Source organism: Paralichthys olivaceus, chromosome 11 (genome assembly GCF_024713975.1).
Source record: "Paralichthys olivaceus isolate ysfri-2021 chromosome 11, ASM2471397v2, whole genome shotgun sequence".
NCBI lineage: Eukaryota > Metazoa > Chordata > Actinopteri > Pleuronectiformes > Paralichthyidae > Paralichthys > Paralichthys olivaceus.
The window spans coordinates 25,078,760-25,089,940 of NC_091103.1; the positions used below are offsets into that span (position 1 = coordinate 25,078,760).

At 38.5% G+C, this 11,181-nt stretch overlaps 1 long non-coding RNA gene across 1 annotated transcript; it reads right to left on the reverse strand.

Moving 5' to 3' along the window:
• Positions 1-1,683: 1,683 nt before the first annotated feature.
• On the reverse strand, positions 1,684-3,821 carry LOC138411979 (uncharacterized). The gene is made up of 3 exons (XR_011244468.1): positions 2,869-3,821; positions 2,268-2,323; positions 1,684-2,086 (listed from the first exon to the last, which is right to left on the reverse strand). It is a non-coding gene; the product is annotated as an uncharacterized lncRNA (long non-coding RNA).
• Positions 3,822-11,181: the final 7,360 nt, after the last annotated feature.

An 11,181-nucleotide genomic window follows, 5' to 3' on the forward strand; every position in this document is an offset into this window, starting at 1 on the left:
CTTGAAGTTCTCCACTATACTCACCCTAGGTAGAACAGGATTTTGTTCTGATGTTTGGGGAGGATGTGTCTGGCAAGTTTCTGGAGTAATGGACATGACCTGATTCTGATTTTTACTTATTTCCCTTTTTTAAATTTCACATCTCCATGTTGTACTTAATTTTCCAGCTTTTTGAAAAAGTTTGGATTCATATGACACAGCAAATAAAATGTTTATTGATAACAATATTACGTTGTACACAGCTAGATAGATTGCCTATACCCTTAAACCTCAGAGCCACACTATGTCGACAGTTCAGTGTAGGCATTAGGATGGAAAATAAATTATAGTTTGAGTTGTGTAACTAAAGTCTTAAAGTCTAAAGTCTTAACTGTAGTGTCCTCATTATGTGATCTTCGCTGATACATAGTTCTGTTAAATCATTTTTAAATATGTCGAGAATTGCTACATTAGATTTATCAATATTCAGTTTCTTTGGGAATCTGAGAAGACATTTTATTAAAATTGTCAACAAAATCTTCCATGCAAGTGACAGGGTTCTTATAAACTTTCATGCTGCAATCCCCCAGAATGGGCCATGCCCATTTTAATTACCACATGGAACTGTAATTTTTTCTGCAACGTTGGACCCAAGCGGCAACATCCCGGGCTGAGCGCTGAGGCCAATACGGAAGTGCAAATAACTGCAGTTCACTGGGTGGCCACTTGAGGCTGGCTCCAAGAGGGAGTCAATTCCCATTGACTCCCATGTTAAAAAGCCCGACTTTAGAGCAGAATTAAACGTGTTTACAGCCTGGTTCAAAAAACGGTTTTAGTCTCAATCAGTAAGTTCTTCCTCCATGACAACTCTGGGGGGGGTGATTTTTTTTCTAACTCGCTCGTTTCGATAATACAGAGGTTTGAAATTATGAATAATTATCACTTGATTGACACGTGACGTCACCGTTAGCTCGTCACTCTGGCTGTTAGCCTGTGGTCTGCTCGGCTTCACCTGAGCTAACAGGCTAATCCCCGTCACCGAGCACGAGCTGAGTCTGTGGGGGAGTTTTCACTCACATGTCGGATGAACATCATCGTTTGTTGTTCGGCTGATGTCCTGACGGAGAAGTGGAAGACGTCTGTGCTGCAGTGTCTGTGGTGAGTAAAGTACTGTCTTTGATTTACGTGTCAGTAGTGATGAGCAGGTATCATTGTTACCTGGCTGGTTAGCTTAGCTCCGCTAACCTCCAGGCAAGATACCAGCAGTAACGGCAATGCTAACGGGAGGGACGGGAGTTATTAACCCGTCATGAAGCGTCCACACAGCGGAGAGAGGAGCGTTAGAGTTCATGGTGATAAATCTTTTAAACTGAAGGCGACTGTGTGTTTAGTGAATATCATCAAGTTAGATATCTAACGTTATGTAAAGTTGTTCAGCTCCCCAACCTATTTAGCTTGACTACGTTACTGTGAGTAACTTCAGTATTAATGTTTTATTAGATTATTGGTTCAGAAATAACGTTAGTGCAGCTGCTGCAGTGTGAAACTTATTAAGCTGAACTTTATTTATGAATGAACAGTTTACCTACCAGGTATAGACCTGTTTTCATAACTTACTAACAATTAAAGCACATTATTGCACATGATGCATTACATTATATATGCAATACTTTTAATGTAAAATAACTCCATACTGCACATTCATTGTAGTACACTGTTTAATCCCAAACCATATTCAGATACATACTTAAATATCCACAGAATATAAGGACACAGACTTTGTTTGAAAGTAACACGTCTCTCTGCAATAATGCCATACTTTTATGTTTCCTGTCATTTTATTAGGGACGGAGGAACCTGAGGGACACAGCTGTGCTGACCGTGTTCTGTCTCTTATGTCAAAAAAGAAAAGACAACACTTTTTATCTAAGGTTTATCAAATCAGAAAGTAAAAGATGAACATTGTTGTGATAGTGTTAATTTTACCAACCATAATGGATATAAAAATTGACTCTATATTATTATCATGTTGACCAGCCTGAAGCTGCCGATCTCCACCATGTTGCTGCTGCCACAGTGGATTCTGAGGACATCAGGTGTTGCAGTGCTTCATGAAATGAAAAAAGTCATGTTAAAGGATGTTTTATGCTGAAATCATTGTCACATCTGTAGATATTAAGGAACAGAGGAGAAACATGATAATTTACAGATACTGTACAATACAATAATTACAATAATTTTGACACATGTAATATCAGCTGTGTTAAGCAGCCAAGACGGGTACTTACAGTTTATTCTGTGTTCAGCAGGTGGAAGCACCACAGATTTCAGCCAAACTGATGTACTAAAAGAAATAAACATTGTATAAATATATAAAATGTCTTTCTACCACATCTGTAATATTCAAGGGTGATAATCTCTCACAGTGCTGTTGATAACAGTCCACTTCAAGTCCCTCAACTTCTCGCAGTGTTAAAACAGATACATATATAATAAATATGAGCACTGTTTACAACAGTGGTGTGTGGAGATTATAATCACATCTAAACTGTCATATAATTACACATCTGCACTGGGTCTAATTCACTGTGAATCCATAACAGGCTAAAAAAAGAGGTTGTAATAGTAATGGCGGTTATACAAGTCTGTATCACATGCAGCTTATTAATATTAACTTATTAAAATTACAATCAAATGACAAAACACAACTCTTTACTAAAGCTAGTTAACTTGCTTCAAACTTCATCAGACGTGTTAAATAAACGGTGAATTACCTCAATAACATCAAAAACCACTTGAGGAATGTAAGTATATGTAAGTATATGTAGTATGATTATAATAATAAATAAATCAATAGGTTTTGTTCTTGTAAGTTTCAGTGTAACTTACCTCTGTTCGGTTCGATGTTACGACCGCGACCATCCCGGAGCAACAACACCGCAGCGCTAGCTGGTTAGCAGTCGCGGGTAGCATTTAGCCTAGCTCCTTAGCCTGAGCTAACCAGGAAACGATAAGCTCTGTGGGCGTGGCTCGGTTGTCAGTCTTCACTCGGCCCGCCTAGCGTCCACTCGCGCGCCGCCTTTTTGCCCATTTATGGGTTAGCCCGGAACTAGGAGGAGTCAGGCCCCGGCAAGATGGCGCCGGGTGAAACGCCCACTACGAGCCTCATTTTCACTCTACAGAAACCAACGGGTGACGTCACGGACACTACGTCCATCTTTATATACAGTCTATGGTTGGACCACATAGACCACAACGAGTACGTTATTCATTTTTATGCTAGTAATTTGTGAAAACTTCTCTAGACAATTAATATGAAATTAAACAAGGAAAACTAAGAGGCCATCTTAGAGAAACACATAGTGATCACCCATAGGTCAATATCCTGCATGTCTAAACGCATGAGCAGTACGTCACATATTCACGAGAGATGCTATTAGCCTACATGATTAACGCATCCCTTTAACTGCATTACGCTATCCTATAGGCCAAGCTTAATTGACAAACCCTTCAAGTATTAAATCTACAACTCCTCGTTCCTTCTCACTGGAAATTTCTCTTGATCTGATCTGAAAGAATGACAGAGCAAAAGGGAAAATATGGGTGAGTTTGTTTTTGCATACTGACATGATCTTTTTGTGCTTGCCTTTGATTCTTGTTTAGGCGCTCTTTGTTTTTTTTTAATAACAGTGGGATTGTTCATTTTATGTGAATTGGACAACGTTTATTAACGTTAGTGTCTAGGAAAATATTATTATGAAGTGGACTAAAAAATTGCCTACTATTGTTACTAACTGTTCTAAAGTACTTACGTCGAAAATTAACTTAATTGTGCTTTTTTCTTAAATATTTTCCATCTAGAATTGTCTTCAAAACATTTGGAAAGGTAAGAATCAGACTCTAATGCATTTCCAAATTTGAATATGCACTAAGAGAGGCAAATCATTTTTGACAATAACATAACATTTTAAGCATGCATATTATTTTCTTCTGTGTACTATTTGTGTGTAAAACATACCTGTTTACCACTGGTACAAAAATGTGCTTTTGCCTCAACAGTCTAAAAGAAAATATGTATCTCATGAGGATATTTCAAAGCACATCCAAAAACTTCAGGATTATCTGAGCAGAAAACAGGGGAAGTATTAAGGTCTGTCAAATCTATCTATGTATCTATCTAATAGTATATTATTAAACTGTTTTTCATGTTTCAAATAACAGGCTTCAGGTGGAGATACAGCACAGTCTGACACTGTTGTGGACAACAATGATGTACCAGAACTTGTACCAGAGGAGGAAGATGAACAGGAGATGTGCAATGTCCAAAATAATATGGATATAACAGGAGAGGATGCACAGGAAAAAGACTTAACAAGTGTGAAGCTGCACTTGACTTGAGAGTTACTCACAATGAGGACACCAAAAAAGAGGATAATGAAAAGGACGGAGCTTTAAAAGAGAAAGAATTTGGACAAGAGGATGGAGAGATGGACGTTTTTGAAAAGGAACAAGATAGAAATCAACATGCAATGAAAAAGGACTTAATACAAGAGGAGGAAGACTTAAAAGAAGAAGTTGCACAGGAGACGACGAGCCAGAGGAAGATGTAATCAGAGAGTATGAACAGGGACTCAGTTCAAGAGGCAGTGTAACGGGTATGGTTTGAACCCAAATGCAGCACAACAAGCATGGACAGTTGGTAACAGTCTTTATTCTCAGCTCACAGCAGATCAGGTGGCAGGCAATACAAACAGCAAAAGGCAGAAGACTTGGTCAGGGACGGAAGGCAGAGGTGATTACCAGGTTTCGGATGAGGCAGGTTAGTCAGAGACAGGCAGGGTTGGTAACAAAGAATCAGTCCGGAGATGAATGCTGGAAAGTCTTGCATGAAGGCATTGAACAATAGAGCAACTGACTGAGAGTGGAGCTGGTGAATATATACTGGACTGATTGCAGGTGATGAGGAGCAGCTGTGTTGGATTGGTGAGAGGGTGTGGCTTGGCTGGTAGATGAAGCAGAGGCGGAGTCCATGGAAAAGTACTGAGAGGTGGAAGGATGGGAGACTGACTGTGACAGGCAGAAGGTGCACAGGATGTGAAAGTTGTCCTGAATGAGGAGTTTTTCCTCTCCACAGTTGCCAAAGTGCTTGCTCATTGTGGGAACTGTTGGGTTTCTCTCTATTTAGATTTTAAGGTCCTGACCTTCTATGTAAAGTGCCTTGAGATAATGTATATTATGATTTGGTGCTATACAAATAAAATTGAATTGAATTGACATCAAAAAAGAGGATAATGGATAATAAGGAAGAAGCTTTAAAAGAGAAATAATTTGGACAAGAGGATGGAAATAAAGAGGAATCAAAGGTGATACAAATGGTTCAAAAAAAGGAAGATGCACAAGAGGAAGAACACACAAGATATCTTCTTCCTTTTCAAAAACATGGAAGAAGATAGAAAGCAACATGCAATGAAAAAGGATATAATACAAGAGGAGGAAGACTTAAAAGAGGAAGTTGCACAGGAGACGACATATGCCCAGCCAGAGGAAGATGTAAGGAATTACATTAAATACATATGGTACACATTTATTACAATGTATACCACCAGTAGCCATTTTTACAAAACCGTCGCAAATGTTTAATCTCAAATCATTACACAATAAAATGTGGCTAACTACTTTACAAACAAAATATAGTTTCCTAAATTACTAGTTTTGTCTTGCAGGTCCAAAAAGTAGACAGTGACAGTTAGAGTAACAATGAAGATGATGACACTCATGACAAAGAAGAGGAATTCTTTATACAGAGTCTTCCAGCACCACCTTCATTTTTTTTTTCCTCGCAATGCTTGGACAAAACTATGGAAAACTCAAAGAAGGACCACTTCAAGGGACTGCAATGGACTAACATAATTTCAGCCGGTATACGCAAAATCCATCCACATTGCAGTTTTGCAGTTTTAGGACACAGGGTCAAAGTTGGTGGATCAACAAGGAATGCACCTCTTTTTAAATGCTCTGCACATTGCTTGTTCAGTGACTGCCCAGTGGAAGTTGATTTCATTGTGCACAGTGAGACCACACTTAAAGCACACGTGTACTTCAGAGGCAAAACAGCATTGCATATTGAAACAGAGCTGCAAAGGCGACCTGTCAGAGAAGACAATCAAAAAATAATACACCAGCAACTTCAAAACACCCTCCCAAGGGCACTTCATCTTGAAAGCTTGGAAAAACTTGAGGAATTAGTGGTTGAGTCAGGTTGTAGAGATGAAGCACCATCATCAGGTGTTCATCATCCATTTCCTGTAGACAAAGAATGAAACTCTTAGTCTCCTGAAGATGGTAGAAGAAAAAAAAAGCTGAATCTGACGAAGTGCTTCAGAAAGTGATACTTCATCCAAAGGATGTGATGCTTTGGTCCAAGAGAAGCATCAGCATATTCCACAACCAATCTAAAGAGGACAAAGTGTCCCCAGATGCAACCGCAAGCATTCTTAAGAAATCAAAACACAGCGAGGGTCCTTTTTATGTGTATGAGCTGGTGGTCACAAACACAAAGAAGGGTTCCTCTCCTTTTCCTGTCGCTACGTATGTGACCTGTGACCACACAACGGCCTCTGTTCTTTATTTTCTTAGTTCCTTTCAGACAGATCATGCCAAACAATATGGACATAAAAACATCAGTCCACTCATGGTTATATGTGATGGCTCCATGGTCCTCATGCAGACCTTAACAATGGCTTTCTGCAAAACAAACCTCAATGCCTTGCTCCACAGTTATCATAACATACTAACAGGGAAAGGCACTGCTCAAGACTTCAGCCATCCTATCCTCCACCACTGTCTCAGTCACATAATGAAAAATGCAAAAACTTTGTGCAAAAAGCAGTAAGTGATATCTATACTATTAGCAACAAAGTGCTTATTAAGACAATGCAATAATTTGTATTTCTCTCGTAGTGCGCCCAAGAACTACAAGCTGGCCATGCATGTGTTTGGACTGTTGACATCAGCTAGTTCCATTGGTGAGTTAGATGAAATGCTCCTCAGCTGCACTGTCATCTTCTCCAGCCCATGCAGCTCAGAAAATGTTGAGAAGCACTCCAACAACATTCAAACAATGCTGACAACCATTGGGGACTCAACTGTTGATGACAGCAGCATTGTTCGTGAGGACCTTGAGGTACCCACTAAATCTCTAAATAATGATTCGAAATAATGTCTTTTGTTAATCAAATTTGTCTTTTTCTTCTTTAAGGACACCTTCGGTCCAACACCTTTTCAACAACACTTCATGGATGTCATAAACAGTGCACCCCTAGACAAAGAAGGGGACCCCAATGTCTATTACTCTGAGACATTCATCTCGTCGTTGGCAGCTTACTTCTTGCCTCAGGCAGCTCTTTGGACAAGTATGATGCTGGGTCAGTTACCATTTTAAATGTTTTCAGTTTGAATGAGACCAATTAATAACATAAAAATATTTATGGTTCAAAAACATCAATGTTAAATTGATGTTTTGTGCACAGTAACGTTAAGTTACTGTGCACTTCCTGTGACCCAAAACTGTTTGTCAGCTGTCCCTAACATTTTTGTCCCACTGCCAGTGCAGGAACTAACACTGGATTTGCTCAAAGGCAACATATCTTGCAATCTATTGGTCTAATTGACATGAAATCAAGTTCATAAATTCAAGGGTCTTGAACCTTGCCAGTTTCCTGTAGTGTAAACATCAAGCCAAAATGTCAGCTATCAGGAAATACAATTAGTGGATTGCTGTGGTGACTCTGTTCTTATTCCTCCATCCTAACCATCACATCACCTTGCCTCTCTCACCAACATTTGGTCAAAATCTACATGTCAGTGTATATTGGGTGTATTGTTGAGACATTTGGTCCAGTCAATTCTGATTGAGTACAATGTATGCAGAGATGTATCCTTTAACTATGTCCAAAAATGATCTAAAAGTCATGTTTTACATCTTCAGGTGACGTCGGCAGGCATGGTTGAGGAAATTGGTGGAGGAAATTTGCCAAGATATCGGTGAAAAAAAGCCAGGTGAAGTATAAATTGGATGAATATTAGAAATTTCATGGAGAGTTTAAACCTATTACTTTAGTCATAATAACTAATAAAGTATAGTAAAGCCATTGATAAGACACAATGATTGTTCTTTTGTTGTCAGAATTTCATGCAAGACAACAAGACACAGGGAGTGATGGAAAAGAGTCAGTGGGACTTGAAAAAGTCCGCTTTAAAGGAAGACGACTGACCAGACTAGATGACTTCATTAACACTTACAAAGATACTCACAAAGCCCTTTTAAGGGAATTCCATGACTCGCAACGAATCACTAAAAGAAAGGTGAGACACCTTACAGTATATTTTATATATCTGTAGCTTTAAAAAAAGAGGTTATACTTGACAAATATGTTAATTTATCACCATATTACTACAGAGACTAAAACATTGTCCATGCTTCAAGCACAATATGTCATTGAATGAATGCAATTCAAGTTTGTTATGTGCTTCGCAATGTACAAAAAAAATCTTGGGAAGTTTTTTTTGACATTGTGTATTGATAGCTTGTGTCTGTGTCACACAGTAGTGTGATGTCCTATTATACAAGCAGGTACCACTGTTGAGAAAGGCAAAGGATAGTTGCAAAGAGTTGTGAAGTTATTTTACTTGTAATTTGTACTTTAGAATGCCAATAAAACAGTCCATCCTTTTAAATAAAAAGGGGAGGGGGGCTACTCGAGTCTAAGGCCTACGCCATGAATTTTAGCCTTCAAAATGTAATCAGCAGACAGTCAATGAAATGTGGAAAGCACATTCATATGATAACATTCATATGATGACATTTTTCAGTTTCGGTTACCATGTGATCTTTTCCCTTTCACCACCCTTTAACCATCATGAACAAACTTTATTTCCCTTACTGCTTGCACTCTCCTGACCTGGTCAAAGGCAGCAGGGAACAGTTCCAGAAGACCTTGGCTTGTTGTAATCCAGTAGTTAATGCCTTAAGCAAAAGTAGCATCAACAGCTGGCCAGCTAAGTGGTATATATGTTATAGTCAAAATAAATAACTTCTAATAATAATTAATTTAAGTGAGTGAGTGGCACGTTCCTTTACAGTTGGGAAATTAGCCTGAAGAGTAACTCTCAAAGACATACAGAATTTGTGATGTGTTGTATTGAATACAGATTTAAAGACAGAGAATATCTTTTTTCTTATGTATCTGTTACAAAACATAGGTTTAGAAACATGTCACTTTCACCACAAAATGATTCATATTACTTATATATGAATTCATATATTTCTTCTTAAGGGAGCACCGTATTCTGAAGGAGAGGTGGAGGCAGCTAAAGGAAAGTAGGAGAGGAGTTTATGTTACCTCCATCAAACAGCCATTCCACTTCAAAGAGAAAAAAACAATGGTAATTTGAAGCACCTTTGGAAATGGTACTTAGCATAGAAAAAAGTTTGAAAACTAACTGCAATTTTCTAATGCTTCTCCTTATATGAATCAGGTGGCTCCAGCTCCGGTGACGACCAGCCAAGCTCCAGCTGATAACCAATCAGCATCAGTGGCAGCTAAGGACTATGGGGACCAAAAGCCAGTCACCGAGGAGACACATGATTTGAAGATGCACTTTATTTAATTGCCTTTTTTAATGTGCATTTATATTTTCATTGCAAAATATATGACAAGCAGTTGAAGACTACATGAAATATTTTGATTAACCAAACATTTTGGATAAATTTAGAATCAATAACACTTTTTGGAAAAAAAATGTAAGTTTCTAATGCTTTTCATGAAACGAATCAGGTGACTGCATCTCAAGTGACAAAAAGCAAAGCTCCAGCTGATAACCAATCAGCATCAGTGACATCCAAGAACCATGGGGACCAAAAACCAGTTACCCAGGACACACATGGTTTGAAGGTGCACTTTATTTAATTGCCTTTTGTAATGTTCATAGAACATTAACATTGCAAAAATATGATTTGCGGTTGAAGAGCTAATGAAATGATTTGATTAGCCAAAAATGTTGGATACATTTATCATCTATTGACACTGTTTACAACATTTTCTAGTTTTTAATGCTTTTCCTGAAATGTAACAGGTGACTGCTGCCTAAGTGCCAGCAAGCAAATGTTCACTCGACAGCAAAACAACATCTTAAGCAATGCCCATCTATGAGCATAATTTGACAACCAAAACTACTCCGTTATAACTTTCTATATAAACCTAATTAGGATATAGATTATAGTAAGCAAGTGGAAATACTTATTTTGATTTCCTTATTGGTATACTTAATAATACCAACTTAATAAATAAGCACAAATACATTTTGGACTTGATGATGTCTCAGTTCCATATGCATAAACACATTTTTATCTAAATAGTAACTGGATTTATGTAATCCACATGGCATGAACAGGTAACACAAACTGACAAAACATTTTTTGTGAGACAAGACTGATTAAAGAAATGTCTAAGAGGGAGAGGAGCTGGAGAGTCAATTGTAGGACAACATTTTACAATAAACTGTGTGTTTGAATGCTGTTTGTCTCATAGAAAAGGAAGAAAATGCATAAGCCTACAGGACAAAAGCAAAGGAGCCATGGACCACTTTGGACAAAGCACTCACCAGAGGAAGTCATCCAAGCCATCGAATTAGACAAGCATTCATTTACCAAGACCAAATGCTAAGCATCCTGGACCACAAAACTTGGCTCAGCAGTGACGAAGTGGATTCAGCCTGTTTTCATCTTGCACAGAAGTTCCCTGATGTAGATGGGTTTCAGTCCTGCCTTTGCCATCAGGCTCTTCACCAGGGAGGTGTGGTTGGGACACCAGAGAAGTCATTTGTGCAAATATTAAATGTAAATGACAACCACTGGATCACAGCAAGTAATATTTTCTGTGGACCCAATGAGCTTTGCATTTATGACAGTCTGAATATAAACACCAACAAGAAGACAAAGCAAAAACTTTCCTGGTTATTTCGTCCACAAGCACCTCAATTCCTCATTAGAAGGCCTGCCATGCAGATGCAGCAGTCAGCTAGCAGTTGTGGACCTTTTGCATTGGCTTTTGCATCAGTGTTATGTGAGGGAGTCAGGCCAGAGGAGTGCCAGTTTCAGGAAAACAACATGAGACAAAGACTGTACAGAGCTTTGCTGAACAA